This window comes from Kogia breviceps, chromosome 6 (assembly GCF_026419965.1).
Source record: "Kogia breviceps isolate mKogBre1 chromosome 6, mKogBre1 haplotype 1, whole genome shotgun sequence".
NCBI classification, from domain to species: domain Eukaryota; kingdom Metazoa; phylum Chordata; class Mammalia; order Artiodactyla; family Physeteridae; genus Kogia; species Kogia breviceps.
In genome coordinates this window covers 93,823,927-93,844,552 of record NC_081315.1, presented here as the reverse complement: position 1 = coordinate 93,844,552, position 20,626 = coordinate 93,823,927, and positions in this window count along the sequence as shown.

Genomic DNA, 20,626 nt, shown 5'->3' with positions numbered 1-20,626 from the left:
TTTGTTTCTTTATTTAATAAAGAGTGAGGCTATTTTATATCAATGGAATATAATATATTTAATAAATTTGAGAAGATTTGTCAAGTAAAGTATATCAGCCCCAAATTGCCAGCATTCATGCACTGTTCAGTACAATCTTTTATCCATTTATTCTTGCTCTCAATGAAACATGACTGTCTCCTATTAACACTGATTCCCCCCAAAATCTCTCAAGAGCAGTCTTTTTCCTACCACTCTCTACGTGCATGAAGTCTTAGTTAGTGAAGATTTACTCCTTGTCCAGTAATGCTGGTCAGACTCTCCCTTCTACCTCGTTCCAAAGCTCAAGCTCTACAAAACATATGCAATCAGATCTTGCCACTTTTCTGCTGTTACTACTGACACCCAGGCCATTCCTTCTCATTTTTCCATCGCTTGACTAATTGTTGACTCTTTCATAATGCAGGTAAATGTTACACACAACACTCTGATTTCTCAGTTTCTTCACTCTTAAGCTCTAACAATTTTTTTCTCTCTTTTGTTGTTGTTGTCATTTTGTTTTATTTCTACCTCAATTATCACTAGACCTTGTCATCACACACACACAAACCCATTTTCAAACATTCCACTCTGTTCATCACATCCATTCTCACCTCACTTAGCTATTTTTCCTTTACCAAAAATTCTCTATTAATGTTAAAATGGAAGATATATCCCTTTATTTACTAAGAGCTAACCTGTTCCCAATCAATAGTACCTACCCTTCATTCCTTCCACTCATGCCTTCTCAATGACCTTTCTCTAGCAATGATATCTTTTTTCTCTATACTATTTTCTTTCTCTTTAAAGGATGAATGCTGTGGGTCTGTAAATATACATTAATTTCATCCATGGGAGGTAGAAAATACACAAATGGTGACTAAAAATAAAAAGGAAAGTCTTTTGATTCCCACACCCCATCCACTGTCCCATTTTTTTCTGGGTCACTTTACAGAGAAATGCCTCAAAATACAGAGTATCCACATAAATATACTACAGAGTGCCCCCAAAGTCTCTAAGTACCAGAAAAAAAATAGTATATCTTTTGTACTCTTTTCAAATAAACAACTGGACTTTGGGTTTTAGGTATAGACATAGCATGATTGAAAAAGATCTGGAGGTTAAAACATATTGAGCAGATTATTGGAATATGTAACCTTTAAAAATAAGTTTATTCCAAGCTTTCTGTCTTTCTGAGCCCCCTGTAGTATTCTAAACTCATTCATTTGTATCCATTTATTGGCCCCTTTCTTGTACCACCTTATTCTATTTGAGTATTTGTCTCTACCACTCCAGTGTATTGTTCTTATTAAAGTCACCAAACTGGTGATTAATTTTCTGTTTTCCTTTTACCTCACCTCCTAGTAACCTTAGTTATGATGCACTAGACCATCTTTCTTGTTAATGCTTTCTGTTCTTTGCTTCAGGGAAATGACAGTTTCTAGAATTCCCCCTGACCTCACTGTACATTCCTTCTTAATCTTATTTACAGACTTCCACTTTTTTAAAGATCAGAGTAGAGTACCCCAGGGATTTTACTTTGGCACTCTTCTGTTTTCACTCTGCACTCTCTTCCTATGTGATCCCATTCTTTTCTATGTGTTTAATAATGTTATCTCCCAGATTCTTACTCCTGACTTCGACACCTTCCACAGCCTACATCTATCTTTGCATCTGCAATTGGCCATCTTAAATGGGACAAATCCTAGCTTCCCAAAAGCCTTTCTCATCTTAATATATGTTACCAAATCTACTCACTTGTATCAGTCAAAAACCTAAGAATTATATTTTAATTCCTCCCTTTCCTTCATACACCATATCTAATCCATTGATAAATATTCAACTTTACTGTCAAAATATATTCTTAAAATGAATATCAAATATATTCTGAAGATTAATATCAAATTAATTCCCCTTTTCATCAAATTCTCTACAACCACCATCATAATCATTGCCAGACCTCACTAAGACTGCTTCAAATTCTAGCTGATCTTACAATTTTTAAATTTTGGTGCCACTACCATGCATCCAGTATTAAGCAGTCAATGTGGCTATTCTCAGGTTCAAATTAGATAATGCCAAGCTCCTTCAATGGTCATCAAGACGATAACAACAAAATTGAAAATTTAAGTGAAGTCCTAGAACGTCCTACAACATCTGTTCCATGTTTATTTGATCTAGCTCTTTGCATCCTGTACAGTCTATGCTACATTTCTTTTTTTAACTTCAAACATTCCAAATTCATTCCTGTGTTAGGTTTTAACCCTTGTTAATCCCTAAGCTTTGAATGTTCTTTCCCTGATCTCATGAATGCAGCTGTATTCTCATCATTTTGATTTGATTTTGATTTTGACCCCAGTGTCACTTCTTCAGAAAGGCCTTTCCTAAAAATTTAAGGGTATCCTCTGCAGTTTTCTGGAGCTTTCTGTACAGTGTTCTCTGCCCTCTTCTGTAGTTAACTGCCTCATCCTTCACAATCTCAGATGTCTCCTTAATCCAGGGAGACCACAAAGCTCTGTTTGAGTTTCTACTTCCTGCATAGTATCATGCAGGCTGCCTCAAAGCCTTAAGCGTAGGCTTACCTTGCCTGATGACCACTGCTCACTTCTCAGAGAATATAGTTCTGCACTGCCTGTCACTACTATCTGTAATTTTTTGTTTTATAAATTTGTCTAGTTTTCTGTTTGTTTAAATCTGTAGGGTAAATCTGCTCCTTGTTACTTCATCATACCTAGAAACAGAAACCTCTTAATGGTTTTTAGACACATACGTCCTTAAGGACTTGCTATGTCACTCAGTTTCTTTCTAGAAGAATAACTTATAAGGAAAAGAACTTAGTAGGTATGGGATTTGAATATTTTGAGATATATTAGTTGCTTTATATTATTATATTATGTTTTACATTAAACTTTCCTGTTCTTCCAGCTTTGTGTATGACTAAAAAATAAATTGAGACTTTAACACCCAGTTGTAGGGAATAAACAACATCTAATTCTAAGATTCATCAACTTTCTTCTTAGACAAATGGGAAGATGTGGCCTATGCAGAGATTCCCTCATTTTTCTTCTAATGTTTCTCTCACTTTTCTTATTGACATGAGAAATTATTAAGTTTTACGATCTTAAAATCCTGTCCTGGAGGTGAAAGCAACATTTTCAATGATTTTTTTAAATGGAAAAATCTATCTGCAAATAACACAATTTTTTTTGATTGCGGAGGAAATTTAATTTTTCCAAGTATACATGTGTGTTTGTATGTATAAAGTATTTCATGTAGTTATTTCGTATTTGTTCTAATGTAACGATTTTAACTATAATCTCTATTTTATCATGGAATTTGACATGCATATGTATGTATCGATTTATAACTTACCAGTGAGTTTTGGCTAATCACCATTCATAAGTCTAGATTTATAATTAGAGACATGTTGAGACCTATGCTTGTTGAAAACACATTTGGCCATATTAATGATCACAGAATGATTGAGTTTATCATTTTCTTTGTCTTTTCAAAATGTGTAGAATTTAAAATGGTAGTATTACAAATACAGATATATTGTGAAGAATATTGTCACCTTTTATTTAACATCATGGTGATTGGGAAGTGGTAGCAAATAAGGTCTATTTCCTAGTTACAACTATTGAACATTTTGAATTCGTTATTGTAACTCATACCATAGATGTGTATTGAGCAAGTCACATGAATGAAATATTTTGTTTTCAATGTGGGAACTACAAAAAAAAAATGCATCTTCATTTTCCAAGGTTAGAAACCTAAGGTATCTTTAGGATTCAAATGAATCATAGCAATTCTGAACATCCTTTATATGGCTTCAAGGAAAGGATTTCTATCGGTTACAATTGATGTTTCTATATTGTTGTCCAAGTCTAGTGGTGGTGATTTCTCCTGGCTGATGGTGCAGTTATCACCCAAGAATGCTTGTACTTCTGAGGGAATTCAGCCACCCCTCAGGAAAATCACAAAGCTGCTGCTTCTACAAAGCTCCTATTTCTGGCACCATCACTGCAGATATTCTCTACACGTAGTGAGAATCAGGGACCACGCAGAGATTAGAAGTACATGGGATTTGCAGGCACAACGTTGGAAATTTAGCACAAATCTACCATTTGTTGCCCATCTGATGGTGCTTGCAGAAGCAAGTGGATATTGATCCGATATCAGTATCTGATACAGGCACAGTAACATACTCAGCTTCAGCCTCTGACGATCCACCATGAGATGGGCAACTTCAACCTTGCAGGAGGGGAGAGGTGGCATATATGTGGTTTTGTCATTTATTTCCCCATGTGACATTTTAATACTTTGTGTTTCGCCAAGCTTACTTTTCCTTCCCCTGTCCCTAGCATAACTGTGAGAGAGGGTGTACAATCATTACCCCTTTCATTCCGGTGCTGAAAACTGTCTTTCAGCTTATTCCTAATATGCTACTTTTCTCACATCCAATTCCCCTGAGGAGGTTTTTGCTACAATACAATGTAAAAATGTTTATGAATTCCATTTAATGACTCTGTTTTAAAATTTTTATTGCTATTCATAAGTGAAATTGGTCTGTAATGTTAATACACTATGTCATCATTTTCAGGTCTTGGGGACTTCTTTTTAAAAAATATTCAGAAGTTTTCCTGATTTTTCTATTCATGGTAATTGTTCAAAATAAAGTTAGGATTATTTGTTCCTTAAAGGCTTTGAAAAACCCTTTGTGAACCCATTAGGGGAAATGGAAATTTTTTGTGAGGAGGCTTTTTGACTAATCTCTGTTTTCTTATTCTATGGAAATTCATTGTCTAAATTTTCTAACTCAACTAAAGGCAATTAGACCTCTTACAGCTATGTTAAAAAATGCCTCAGGTTGATTTTAATATGCCATATTTATACACTTTATTTTCTTCTAAAATTACCAACTTGATTTAGGTTTTAAAATGTGTGTGCACAGAATGATTTTTTTAAATTGCCCTTTTCATTTCTTTTTTGAATTTGTGCTTTCTCCTTTAAAAAAAACTAGGTTATTTAATGGTGTGTTTCTTTCTAATTTATCAAAGCACAATTTATTTATTTTCCTTTTTCGTTTTCTAAAAATAAATTGAGATTTTTATCTCTAATAATTTCTTGCTTTATTTATTTTAGATTATTTTGTTTTATCTTTTTGGATGCAGGTGTCTACTTCATTTGTTGTTTTTACTGATAAAGGTGTTTAATACTATGAATGTTTCGCTGAGCACTGCTTTGGTTATATCCTATAGAGTATAGTACATTAAGAGATTATCCTGAATTTATAAAAAATTTTCAATATTAAATTATATCTCACCTTGATTCAATAGATTTTTAAATAGAATTCTGTGGTTGTTTGATTTTCGTTTCCTTCTGGAAGTGCCCTTTTTTGAATATTGTTATTAATTTTTAACTTTATTACATGTGGCAAATTTACATTTGTGTATATATACTACTTGCTTGTTTGCATTAAGGTTGTCTGTGTTTTAGTGTCTGACAAGTTTATTGCCTCCTTGATCTACCAGAGTAAGACAGGCATGTTAAACTCTCATATTATTATATATTTCTGTTTCTCCTTCTGTGTCATAAATTTTGAGATTGGTAAGAACCTAGTGAGTTGCAGGAATTTCAAGAAGAAAGATGTGAATAAAGCTTTCTGAATGAGAGGCATGTTTGAGTGATAGTCAGGCATCAGGGTAGGAGGGGCTTTGTAGTGCATGATTAAGAGTTTTGGATATTGTTCACAGGACAGTGAGAAGTCATTGAGGTGTTTTTGGAGGTCAGAAATGGGATCCTGTGACTTGTGTGACTTTTGCTGCTCTGTGGATGATGCACTACGGGAGGAAGAGAAGGGAGAGCAGGTAGCTCAGTTAGAAGGCTGTGATAATGATCTAGGCATGAGAAGATGATAGTCCCTGCTAATGTGGTGGCATTAAAATTGGGGAGAAAAACAAGGATTCAAAGTGGATTTATACTCAAGTTCCCCTGAGCATAGTTTACAGGAATGTGATACTAATATAAATTTAGGGTCATTCTCAGGAGAGATTGTACTGTCTCTACATCTATATTTGATGACCCATTTTAACTGGGACAGTACTGGAATTTTTCTTGGTATAGTTATCAATTCTCAAAAGCATCCCAGTTTGAATGACAAATTAGATGGTTACATTACTCACATGGAAAGCCACACTTCAGGGTAGGAGCAAAGGAGCTGGAGTTTATTGTTAAATGTTGGGTATGGATGTCATGCCTGGTTTTGAGAGATAATCACTCTCAGTTTAATGCTGATGGTTAGAATGTACATTAAAAATTGCTTCATAGAAAGATGTTACATATCTAATCCAAGGATTAGTTATTACAAAGCAAAAAGTTGTTTTTAGAAAAAGAAAAATGGATTAAATCAAATACTAGGTATACTCTTGGAGCTTAAAACATGAATAGTTCTTTTGCAATAAAAATAATACATAGTTTGCTTTTTAAAAATATCCATTTTAGACTTTGCTTTTTAAAGTTCACTTTGCTTTACTTTAGGGAAATAATAATAATGATGATAGCTAGCACTTTTGTGGTGTTTTCATATGCCAGATCCATTTCTAAGTGATGTACATATATTAATTCATTTAATCCTTAAAAACCTTTGAGGCAATACAATTTTAAATAAATATTATCTTTTTAATAAGTGAGATAGCAGTATTAATGAAGAGATATGCTTATGATATTTAATGAAGCTGAGTGGTATAAATTAATAAACCTAGTGTTATGCAAATTAGACTTTTGCATATATTTATTTTTGAATATCTTTCCTATGTCTTTATAGCTTAAATCATTAATTTATTTTTATTCTATAATTTAACTCAATATGAAATGTATATACATGATAAAATGTTTTAAATTTTAGTTTCACATTTATTATTTATACACTAACTTGCGTTGTATGTGCAAAGGGTTGAGTTAATGATACTCCTCTGTGTAATGCTGATGTCATTGGTACTTGAGTAACTTCTTTTTATTCATTGATTGAATTTTATCTCTACTTTTTTCCTCTGATTCTCTTACTCTCATGGGAAAACATGGCTATATTTTTCATTTCTGTGTATAAAACTTGTATTATTATTTTGCGTGTAAATAAATTGAATTCACCTTTAATTTTGCTCCAGACATTTTTCACCTAGCCATATGTTTTTAAGATTAAACCCACAGGGCTTCCCTGGTGGCGCAGTGGTTGGGAGTCCGCCTGCCGATGCGGGAGACGCGGGTTCGTGCCCTGGTCCGGGAGGATCCCGCGTGCCGCGGAGCGGCTGAGCCCGTGAGCCATGGCCGCTGGGCCTGCGCGTCCGGAGCCTGTGCTCCGCGGTGGGAGAGGCCGCAACGGTGAGAGGCCCGCATACCGCAAAAAAAAACCCAAAACAAAACAAAGATTAAACCCACATTACCATGTGTATAGATCTTTAATTAATAGCATTCTATAATGGCCTTTCATCACTTTTTCCTTACTTATTTTCATGTGAGAATTTCCCAGGCTTACATATATATATGTGCATATATCAACTTGTATAAATAATATAGAAAAATTTTAAAGGCTCAGCAATGGCATATTTGTATCTATGCTAACTTTATTACTTTATCTTTATGCTCATTTTGACCAAGTGTGTCTGTATTGCTTTAGTGCTTTCCCAGAAGCGCTGAACAGGCTCTACTCTCATCAGTGAGAGTACCTGGATTCCAATATTTCTGCCCAAAGTTAGAATTATCCAGCTTTCTTTTTTTTGCAAATCTCAGATGTGTAAATTGATAACTTTTTGTTGTTCACAACAATCTAGGAATTCTCCAGGGAGATTTATGTTTCTTCAACAATCTCTCTTCTTTCCATCTGAGTCTTTGTTAGCACAATGGTTAGCATCCATATATCTACTAACACTATATTCGAGGAAATCTAGGCTTTTTTAGTCACACTGCTAAAAATTCTTCCAGGCCCTGCTTACCGCACCACTCCCCAATTCTAAGATCACTTCCACGTTTTAGGCATTTGTTATGGTAACACTTCACTCCTAGTACCAAAATCTGTATTCGTTTTTTACTGCTGTCTTAACAAATTACTACAAACTTAATGGCATAAAACAAGACTAATATATTATCTTATAGTTTAGTAGGTCAGAAGTCTGATTAAGGATCTCACTGAGCTAACATCAAGGGCTCAGCAAATCTGCATTCCTGTCTGGAGGCTCTAGAAGACAATCTGTTTTTTCACCTCTTCCAGCTCCTAGAGGGTGCCTGCATTCCGTGGCTCCTGACCGTCTTTCTCCATCTTCGTGCAGCAAAGGTGTCACTGGCAAAGCCCATTCACAATTCCCTGGGGAATAAAAATAGAACCTGGGTAATAAAGTCTAACGTGGTTTTTTTGCTTGTTTTTTTTGTGCTTAACCTGGTTTCGCTTGCTCATAGGGTGCCGCGTGCTGAGACCTTGCTCCCTGCACATCAGACCTGAGTTCCCAGGGCAGAATGGCTGTGGCTACACCTCAGCATGGAGGGCCGTGCGCAGAAGCATTTGGGCACACTCAATTAAAAATGGCAGGGCTTCGCTGGTGGCACAGTGGTTGTCCCCTGCCGATGCAGGGGACACGGGTTCGTGCCCCGATCCGGGAAGATCACACATGCCGCAGAGCACCTGGGCCCGTGAGCCATGGCCGCTGGGCCTGCGCGTCCGGAGCCTGTGCTCTGCAACGGGAGAGGCCACAACAGTGAGAGGCCCGCGTACCACACAAAAAAAAAAAAAAAAAAAAAAAAAAAAAAAAAAAAATGGCAGCGGCGGGCCGTGTGCAGAGACCTACGCCTGGACTTGAGATCTGGAGCGGGAGCGGCACATGCCCTGTGAGAGCTCCACCCTCTCCCCTCACTGATGAGGAGCTCTGGAAGCTCAAACCTCTCCATTCCTCGATCAAAGAATAAAGCTTTCCTTTGCTTTTGAACCAAACTTGATCTTGTTACATTGGCACAAGCAACACCAGGCGGAAGGACTTTTTTTTTTTTGCGGTACGCGGGCCTCTCCCTGTTGTGGCCTCTCCCATTGCGGAGCACAGGCTCCGGACGCGCAGGCGCAGTGGCCATGGCTCACGGGCCCAGCCGCTCTGCGGCATGTGGGATCCTCCCGGACCGGAGTACGAACCCGTGTCCCCTGCATCGGCAGGCGGACTCTCAACCACTGCGCCACCAGGGAAGCCCAGGACTCTTTTTAGGAACCTTCTCCAGGGGGTTGGTAACAATGATGCATCTCACTGACTATTATTCTTCCATCATCACATAACTTTCTGGCCACAACCTGGAAAGGTTCTCCACTTTTAAGGACTCAGGTGATTAGACTGGGCCTACTTGGATTATCCAGGATGACTCCACATCTCAAGTTCCATAATCTTAACTGTGTATATGAGATCCCTTTTTCTGTGTAAGGTAACATATTTACAGCTTCTGGCATTAGGACATGGGCATTATTCCACTTACCATAGGGCATCTATCAGATTATAATAATTATTATGAGGAATTCCAGTTTCATGGTCACTTGATGTCTAAGTGTTCTGTCTCTACTAGGATCTGGTAATATAATAATAAAAATTGTTTTTTAAGAGGAATATAGTTATCTAATGCAGATGGCATAGTCTTGCTCCAAAAATTCAGAGGTATTCATTGTGATTCTCTCACTTGGACTTGACACAAATTCTACACATCATCTTTTTGAACCACATAAAACGCCAAAACTGGGATGTATTAAGGTTATTATATTTAATGGCAAAAGGGGCAGGACTGCCTGCACCACAATTATTTTTCTTCCAGTTTTATTGTGAAATAATTGACAATGCACTGTATATGTTCAAGGTGTACAGCATAATGGTTTGACTTGTATACATCATGAAATGATTATCAAAATAGGTTTAGTGAACATCCATCATCTCATATCACAAAATTTACAAAATAGAAAAAATATTTTTTCTTGTAATGAGAACTCAACTTTCATATATAACATAGAGCAGTGTTCATTATATTGATCATGTTGTACATTACTTCTCTAGTACTTCTTTATCTTAAAACTGGAGTTTGTGCCTTATGACTGCCTTCATCCAATTCTCCCTGTCCCACACCCCACCTCTTGTAACCACAAATCTGATCTCTTTTACTATAAGTTTGTTTGTTTGATTTTTGAACTTTAATTGACCAACAATACTATGACCTACAACACTTACATCACAGTCTTAACCTCAGAACCTTTTCCTACTCTGGGTCCCACTGAAAGCGGGCAGGAGTTGTGTTTTGTTTTTCATGATAAGAGATCTGAGATGCAGTAAGTTGTCTTTGGCTTTGGGGCCATGTCTTGGTTTGTACCTGACTACCACAATTAAAAATATTTTATACATGTGGTAGATCTCTGAATTTTCACATGGTTTATCTTTTATACATTAGAATGCATGTTTCTTAGTAAGGCATCCTGAATGCAATCCATCTTATGCTCATTCAGTCCATTCATCCATTCGACATAATGTATCAATGTAACTGATCCCTGTGGTATGCTATTCTGTGTGAAGCCTACAGATATCTTTGAACTATTTTATGAAGAAGGATGTGAAAGTTACAACTTTTCTGGGGAAAAAATGTAAATGTATATTGTTCTCTATTCCATGTGAATACAGTTTTTTTTGTGTGCAAAATTTTTCTCTTTTCTGATGACATAGAAAAGAATGTTTTTTGTCAAGTTAGTTGTCACAAACCGTGTACTTGAAGTACCTTACAAATCTACTTGAGCAAAGATACCATATCTGACCATCTGACACTATAGCTAAAATTTGGCCTAATTCTTGAATGAACTAGCAGTAGCCTATAGTGATCTTCTAGATTCTAACAGGTGGCTTTCCAGTTGGGGGAGAGGGTGTGCAGGGCTGGTGTTTATGGTTCATGATGATGCTTTAGAGCTCTTGGCAACTATTCAACTCATATCCTGTGTTCAAAGGTCTTTGAAATATCTAAAAATTCTTCTTTTGGCCAAAGGTCCCTTGTAAGTACTGGAGAGTCATTATCATTTATACTTGACATGATTTTTCAGGGCCCTTGTCTCTGGATATATGGTCACCAATGTATGCATTAGTTTCTGGACCTGAAAACTGCCTCAAATTTGAAAATTCTACATGGGATCATGGTTTTCATTGGAATGACTGGTCTCTGTCTCCCAGGCATTTATCTTTTATTTATTCTGCTGTCACAATCTGAGGGTTAACATTGTTTTATGTCCATTTTTTTGCACTTCCACTTGTATTCTACTAACTATCTCTACAAATCTTTACATATCAGGCCACCTTGAATGTCATTCCAGTCTTGGTGGCCATTGCAATAATTGTTACCCCTGGCTTTCAGAAGTTAAATGTTGCTACCTCTTGTTTTTGGATTCTACTATCCCCATAGCCATAAGAAGGCTAAGTTCTTTAACAGAGTTTTATCTTACTCTCAGGCCGGGCTACAGAGAATCCACAACTGAGTGATATTCACACAACAGTGTTTTTCTCCTAGACTTGGTAAATGGTATGCCTTGGCTTTCTCATGAAACAATCATCTGATGAGTGTTCTGGATGTGGATATCATGCCCATATCACTGAAACTTTGCATGCCTCTCTTTACCTTCTTCTATGGGAACTTTGGCATTTCAACTTTGGTCAGTGTGCCCATTGTTTTTTTCAAGGTTTTAGCAGTCATTGTAGTTGTAGGTTTGAACCATCCATGGGACCCTTGTCAGAGTCTTATACCTAAAATTTTGGGTGAATGGTCCCACATCAATAAATTCTTATCTATCCAAATTTATAATCTAGTCTTTCTGATCACTCTCAACATCAAGTTGCATGTGTATTTCTCATTCTGGGACATTAAATATACTTATGGCATTTTTCACGATTATTCAATTTATTTATCCCTCCCAATGTTCTAATTGTGCATGGGAGTTACAATTGTTTATCTGATTGGAGATTTGCATTTCAATATAAACTTCAGACTTAACTCTCAAAACATATTTAGAATCAGAACATAATTCAGGGAAAAGTGACTTGACTCAGGTGTTACGGGGTGAATTGTGTGCCTCCCGAATTCATATGTTAAAGTCCGAACTCCCAGTACCTCAGAATGTAACCACAATTTGAAGATAGGATTTTTAAAGACGCAATTAAGTTAAAATAAGGTCATTATGGTGGGCCCTAATTCAATATGACTTGTCTTTATAAGAAGATGATATTTGGATACAGATGGCTACAGAGAGAAGACCAGGGGAAGAAACCATCTACAAACTGAGAGGCTTAGGAGGAAACCAGAAGAAACCAACCTTGCCAAAACTTTGATCTTGGGCCTAGCCTCCAGAATAGTGAGGAAATTAATTTCTGTTGTTTAAACAACCCATCATGTGGTACATTTTTTGGGTAGCCCTAGAAAACTAATACACTAGGAATGAAATATCCTGGTTTGCTTGGAATCCATTTTAATTCGTTCAAAACGAATTTTTTTCTTTTGTTTTTGAGCTACAAGATACAGTTGTTGCAACACTTTCCTTGTTTGACTTAAGTAGCAGTTTGGAGAAGGGGGCCGAAATATTAATTCTTATTCTTAGGACCTGAAGTGAACTTTTGTTTTTTACTTTCTCTTATCCTTGTATAGTTTCACTTAAAACATGCCCTTTTGAAATATGAAAGAAAGAAGAGATAAATATAGACATAAAGAAAACAACACAGAAAATATGAAATTTGTATTGTTATGAATTACTGGTCAACAAATAATTTATCAGCCCTACACAGCTCAAAGAAAAGGTACATACAAAGATACAATTACACATTACGGAACTCAGAAGATTTAAGGAAATTGTTCATTAGCTGGATTTTAATCTATGAATACTTAAAATGGACATTTATTGTGTGTCTGTGCGTATGTGTGTTTATCTCAGGGTCATAAGATAGTCCTGCAAAGATAATGTACTACTGGAAAGCAAATTAGAGCTCAACTAAAATGTTGGATTCTGAAACTATACTGGGGCAATAAGACCTTTAGGGATTACCTCTTTTCTATAAATTTTTTTAAAAAACGATTTTATATTTAAATCACACACTCCAGCTATGCCTCTTTCAGCTTTTCTAACCTGATTTAGAATCTCATTTAAAACTAGTTAGACTCTCCATTTTTTTTGCTTTTTTTTTTTGTTTTTTGCAGTACGTGGGCCTGTCACTGTTGTGGCCTCTCTGGTTGCAGAGCATAGGCTCTGGACGTGCAGGCTCAACGGCCATGGCTCACGGGACTAGCCGCTCCGCATGTGGAATCTTCCCGGACTGGGGCACGAGCCCGCGTCCCCTGCATTGGCAGGCGGATTCTCAACCGCTGCGCCACCGGGGAAGCCCAGACTCTCCATTTTGTTTGTGAACCATGAAGCAAAATTATATAAACCTCTGAGTCTAGCATGTGAAGGCTTGCTGTATAGACGTGCCCACATGAGAAGTGCTCTATCACAAAACAGAATTTGTTCTTTGGAACATGGACTTTTACAGCTGTTAAATTACAGTGTTTTATTTGAAACCCCTTTCTATGGTGCATTTAATAAATGGCAGATCTCTCCTGATTTGCAGTCACAGAAGCCTCTTATAGCTACAAAGTTCCCACTGTCTTGGTGGTCACTGTCACCCTTTGAGTTTCCTCTTGGGTAACTGCCCAAATAATTTTGTGCACACTACACAGATTACATGCCAGTTTAAGGTATTCAAAACATACCTTACAAATTTGATATAAATCTGTCCAACTGTTCTTTAGGTATGACTGTAACAAATGAAGAAAACAATTTATTTCTATATATATATCCACTTTCAACAGTTATTACAAAATTTCATTCTGCATGATCAGAATCTATGTTAGAAGAACTAACACAGAATTATTGGTAGTACAGCCTGTATTGTGTTATCTGTGGGAGATTTATTGGATAACAGGGATGGAACAATAAACAATAAACCAGAATTTATTTATGTAATCTATCTATTCATAAGTTAAACTTAAAATCAAATTACACAGAAGCAAATAATGCCAACCAGTAATTTTTCTTACAGTCTATCTTGAAAGATGTATAAAAGTGTCATGTATGTTTCAATGGATGTGGTAAATCAAGATATTTTGTTCTTGATTGTGATTTTAAAAATGGATATCTTTGTGGATAAGTGAAATTGGTTACATTTGTAAAGAATAAACATATTGAAATGAATTGCAATTCTAATTGATGGTGTAGTTTAATTTTATCTAAGCCCTTATAATTTCACAGGCTACCTGAGATCCATTTACTCCTAACAAATTGTGTGATACCATATCACTATTAGATCTGGACAAAAGAGACAGAGAGGTTTGTTTGTTTAAGTTGAAAGTTTAAGTAAAGCAACTTCCAGATCTTGTCTTTTGGTTGTAAGATCTTATCCGAAACAAGAGGGAAAAACAAAAGATAACTGTACCATTGATTCTCTTAATTAAAATTTTTTTCTGTTGAATACACTTTAACAAGGGAAACACAATAACAATTATAGTTGCTCACAAAGGATTATAGAAATGGTAAAAGGGCCAGCTTGAAAATGCCTATTTTTAATCTTCCAGAGAGAAACTGTACTGTTTTATTTCTGTTGTACTAGAGTATAAGAAATCAATGACAGGTACATCTCTCTTTGGAATCACTTTTGTAACCTTCTTTCAAAAAAAGTCTCTATTCTAGGCATGCCACCCACAGTTCACTGACTTTGAACTAGTCATGTCCAATCCCCAGTGCAACTAGATTGTTTCAGCTATGTCTGGTGGAAGAATCCCCTGAGACTTCTTTGCTGAGATATTTCCAGTTGCTCTTCTCATAATAAAGATGACTTTTTAGAAGCCAGCAATGTTACTCATTAAATGAACTTCAGAGCTTACTTATTTTCTTTTTTAACATTTTGGAGGTCATATCAGTTTACTTGTATATATGTAAAAAATAAAAAATACTTCCTAAAAATTTATTCTCTTTATCCCTGTGTTTTATTACTTCAGCATTCTTATGTAATTATGTCTTATATCCTTTTATTATTCTGAAAATGAGTTTCTCCTTTAAGAAATAGCAGTCCATGATTACTGTTATTAGTAACACGATGGGCTTCTTTATTATTTGTCTTAAATAAATAGTTAAAATACAATAAATAGTTAAAATATAATAAATAAATAGATAAAATACAATACCAAAAATCTGATTATGATGCAATTTTGCTACCATAATCAGATTTCCAGGCCATTTTATTGCCTTTCTAAAGATTAATTAATTAACCCAGTACATTTTATTGAGTCCCTAGTGTGTGCCAAACACTGTATGGTACATTGAATGTAGGAATAAAAACTAAGAATGATCATGAACCTTAGAGTGTACTTATTAATGGGAAGAAAAAGAAGGTGAACATATAAATAAGTCCATTATACAGTATGGTAGAAGATGAAGCATGCTTGGGAAAAATAAAGTATGATGTGTACTCTGGGGAACACATGAATGGGAGTGGGGAGGTTTTTTTTTTTTTTGAGTTTTAAGAAATCAGGCTAAGAATAAAGGAGAAGGGAACAGTGTTTCAAACAGAGGAAACTAACAGTGGTAATACCCTGAGACAGGAGTATATCTGGCATATTTGAGAAATGGCAAGGAGGATAGTGTGGCAAATGAAGATAGGACTTGTGGTGAGGTCAGAGTTTTGACAGACTTGGGTTGTGCAGAGCATGCTGGCCCGTTGGGAAGCCACTGGCTTTACTCCGAATGTGATAAGGTGCCACTGGAGGGTTTTCAGTAGAGCAATGACTTGATAGCACTGACATACTGGAAGGATCACTTTGGTTGCTGTGTTTCCAAGAGTCTCTGGGGGACAAGAATGGAAGTAGGGATAGGAGATTACCAAGTAATCTGGGCGAGTGGTAATAGTGCCTTAGAGAAGGCTTGGGGCTGGGGGGAGGTGGTGGGCTGTCATCAGGTTCTATGCATAGTTTGAACTAAAGTCAAATTTTTTGACATATTAGTTGTGGGATATAAATGAAATGTTTCAAAGATGAATCAAGCTTTGTTTTGTTGTTGTTGTTTTTCGGATAGACTAGAATGTTGGAGTCCAATGATGGGGAAGAATGTGTGTGGGTGGAGCAGGTTCTAGAGGAAAAATCCACATTGTGTTTGGAGCATTACAAATTTAGAGGTGTTCCAAGTAAAGGTGGCAAGTACACAGCTGTATATAGTTTAATAGAGTTTAGTGGAGAAGTCTGGACAAGTGATACAAATTTGGGAGTCATCATTACATAGATGATAATTGAGATTGTGAACCAGTAGAAATCACTGACAAAAAAGGAAACTAGAAGAGTCAAAAAATGATTCCCAGGGCATTCCAAATTTAAGAAGTTGATGAGAATTGTGATTAATAGGGGAGACAAAGTATGACCAGTGTCAAAGGAAAAAAAAATCAAAGAATGTGATGTCTAGAAGCCAAGAATAGAACACTTCTAAGATGAAGATGTTATTAACTTTGGTAAATGATGGTATGTCAAATAAGATCACGACTGAAAGTTGGTCATTGAATTAAACAATGTGGAGGTCAATAATTATCTTGAAAAGAATACTTTATGTATGCCTTTGATTTCAATCCTCCTTTTTTCTCATCATAAAGGCTATTCATTCTTTTCTATATTTAAACATTTTTACTGCATTGCACATATCTATACATAAAATAAACTGTTGTTTTACATGTATTCAAACTGTATAAATGGAATATTTTTCATATACTAGCCATTTTCTCTTTTCACTGAACAAATTGTTTTTCATATATATATATGAATTGAATATATATGGCTCTAGTATATTCATTTGAATTAGCAGTAGATAAAATGAGACACATATGATATTCCACAATGTATTTATTATACCTAAAAATGTAATAAATAGTTTTAATTTTAGTGCCCTAAGCAATGCTGTTATTAACAGTCTTATGTATATCCTTCTGTCCATAGGGTGAGGATTTCCTTTAGGAGTAGAGCTACTTGCTTAAGTATATGTTTACAGTCAACTTTATTAGATACTTACTTTTTTTGGTCCTTGTCTTGCTAGGATCTTTCTCTGCAATGTTGAAATGAAATAATGGCTGGGTGCACCAGGCATTGGTCATGACTTTAATGGCAATGCATCAAATAGAATACTTCATCATTAAAGTATTTATTGAACATATGTATTTCCTTACTCTGTTATCTGATATGCCCTAGAATCAATTACACTCCAGTAGGAATAAGCACATCTAGTTCCCAGATTTTTGGTTTTTAGTAACATTCTACAATAATTGGAACCAAGACTCTTAGAAGTTAATGGCTGATAATAGGACTGGGACATTGAAATATATAAGCTGAGCATGGACTATCTTTTCATGACAGAAAAGAAGGAAATACTCAAAAATCCCCAAACCCCACAATGATGGGAATACAGGAGTCAACTGAAAAAATACCTCAAGGATCAAATATGAAGCAATTTGAACAATAAAATAACAAAGTATTGGATCATAACCCAAAGTATAAAATAAATATCTATAACTTCACATTGATGTAAACAAATAATTGAATAAGTAAATAAATGGAAGAGAAGAGAAAATGTCCCTTGCTGAAAAACGATCAATAATTTATGTAAACACTCTGCCATGAAAAAGGAGGAACATAATGTCCACTCCTTAGGTATGGACTGATCTAGTGTCCTTCTTCCCAAGAGTGCAATATGGGGGAATAAAGTAACTTAACTGACAAACACTTCCTTATTCAGGTGATCAGATTAACATCACCAGTGATGTCATGTTAGCAGTATGTACTCTTGATATGATGTTATGAAAATAGGACTTTATGTCAGTGGTCTTCAAACACAAACCCCAGTCTATTATGAGAAAAAACATGAGCCAGATTCCAATAAGGGAATACTCTACAAAATATATGATCAACATTCTTCAAAACTGTCAAGGCTATCAAAATCAAAGAAAATCTGAGAAAATGCCAGAGTCAAGAGGAGCTTAAGAAAATGTGATGACTAAACGTTATGTAGTATTTGGAATGGGATACTGGAATAGAAAAAAATCATTAGGTAGGACTTCCCTGGTAGCACAGTGGTTGAGAATCCGCCTGCCGATGCAGGGGACGCGGGTTCGTGCCCCGGTCCGGGGGATCCCACGTGCCGGGAGCGGCTGGGCCCGTGAGCCATGGCCACTGGGCCTGCACGTTGGGAACCTGTGCTCCGCAAAGGGAGGGGCCGCAGCAGTGAGAGGTCCGCGTACGGCAAAAAAAAAAAAAAAAAAAAAAAAATCATTAGGTAACCATTAAGGAAATTTGAACTTAAAGTGGACTTTACTTCATAAAAATTATATTCAAGTTCTCCAGAGAAACAAAATCAATCAATTGGATATATATATATATATATCTGGAGACTTACTATAGAAACTGGCTTGTGCATTTATGGAGCTGAGATGTCCCATGATCTGCACTCTGCAAGCTGGAGAACCAAGAAAGCAGTGGTATAGCTAACTCGATTTGAAACCGAAGGCCTGAGAAATTGGGTAGAGGGAAGGTGATGGTGCAAATACTGGCCTGAGTCCAGAAGTCAGAGAACCAGGAGTACCAATTTCCATTTCTGAGGGCAAGCAAAGATGGATGTCTCAGCTCAAAGAGAGAAAGTGAGTCTGTCCTTCCTTCATTTTTTTGTTCTATTTGGCCCTCAACAGTTTGGATAATATCCATTTGAACTAATGAGGGTGATTATTTTTTACTCAGTTCACTGATTCAAATGCTAAATCTTCCAGAGCTACATTTACAGACATGCCTAAAAATAAGCAGCTCTCTGGGCATCTCTTAGCCTAGTCAGGTTGACACATAAAATTAACCATCACAACCACATATCAATATTAGGTCAATAATTGAACAAATATACCATACTTATGTGAGGTACTATTAATCTGGGAAACTGAGTGCCACTTTCTATACTACATTTTCAATTTTTCTGAAAATCTAAAACTTTCCTAAAATGAAAATTTTATTTAAAATGTGTATTAAAAGGATTTACTAAGACCTTTCAAAATATTAAATAACTTCCTCCTTTTCCTGCTTTACTAAGATTTCTTACTATGAATTTGTGATGAAAGTTACCATATATTTTTATCATATACTGATATAATCATTCTATTTTCCTTTTAATCTGATAAGACATGAGGAAATTACATTAATAGCTTTTCCAATATTGAAACATCTTTATTAGTCAGAATGTTATAGAATAAGCTGGAGTAAAAAAACAACTCCCTAATCTCAGTGACTTGAAAATCAAATGTTTATATTTCTCTTGAACCACATGTTTATCTTAGTTCAGTGGGCACTGTGATCCATGTCATTGTCACACAGGGGACCCAAGTTAAGGAATATTTGTCATCTGGATGTCACTGGACACTGGATGTCCCTGGACACTGTGAAAACAGAAAGACATAAGATCAAAGGCACAGAAACACATTTTTGAATGATATTTCTTGTTGGATCGTTTCTTTTGCCATGTCTAGTTTATCATTTAGTCTCTCCTGTGAATTTTAAATTTCAGACACTGTATTACTGAATTCTAAAAGTTCCACTTGACTTTTTTCTCATTATGTTTTTTTTCCCTTTGACGCAGTTGCTGACTTTAAAAATGGTGTCTAAGAGGAATGAGAAAAGTGCTTGGTAGGCTCATGAAACCAAAAGGAAGAGTAATACAAAGTGAAGTTCAGTGCCTCCCAAGGAGAAGGAGTCTAGAAACAACTCAGGCATTCAACTGGGATTCATATGGGATATATGCCAGGGATAAGTGTGAAGTGGAATTCCACTTGTCCTTAGCAGGACTGAAGCTCATACTTGAATTGTGTCATTTCCCTGATTAGATCACGATTACAAGGAATTGCTGGTTCCCCTTGCTAGCAGCCTTCCATAGCAAAAGTAAACCCTGTCTGGGAGAATATAAATTCCCTCAGAACCTTAAACTATAATTTTTATTTGCAATGTCTGGCACTTAATTCATAATAATCAAGCATATGAAAAGATAAGTCTTGATCATTAGAGACAAAAACAGGAAATAGACACAGGTCCATAGGAAATCTGGATGATGCAGTCACAGATACAGACTTTAAATTAACCTATTTAATAAGTCTAGGAATTGCAAAATATGTTGGAGAGAACTATGGAGTATAAACAGGAATCAAGTGAAAATTCTATAATTGAATTTTTGTCTGTATCTGTTCATAATTTTTTCCCAGCAATGTTTAATCTGTTGCTAAAGTGATCCACTAAGCTTTATTTTTAGTTATATTTTTTAAAGATCCATAACATAAATATGAAAAGACTATCTGGAATGATATATGTAGAGGAAACATAGAGAAACATAGAGAAAAGTTTAAAAAAGTGCCAACTAAATGTTAAGCTAAAGAGGCAAAGAATATACAAGAATATATGCCTTATGATTTTATTTATATAGAATTAAAAGGCAGGAAAACCTAACCTATAATGTTAGACGTCTTCACAATTTTTAACTTTG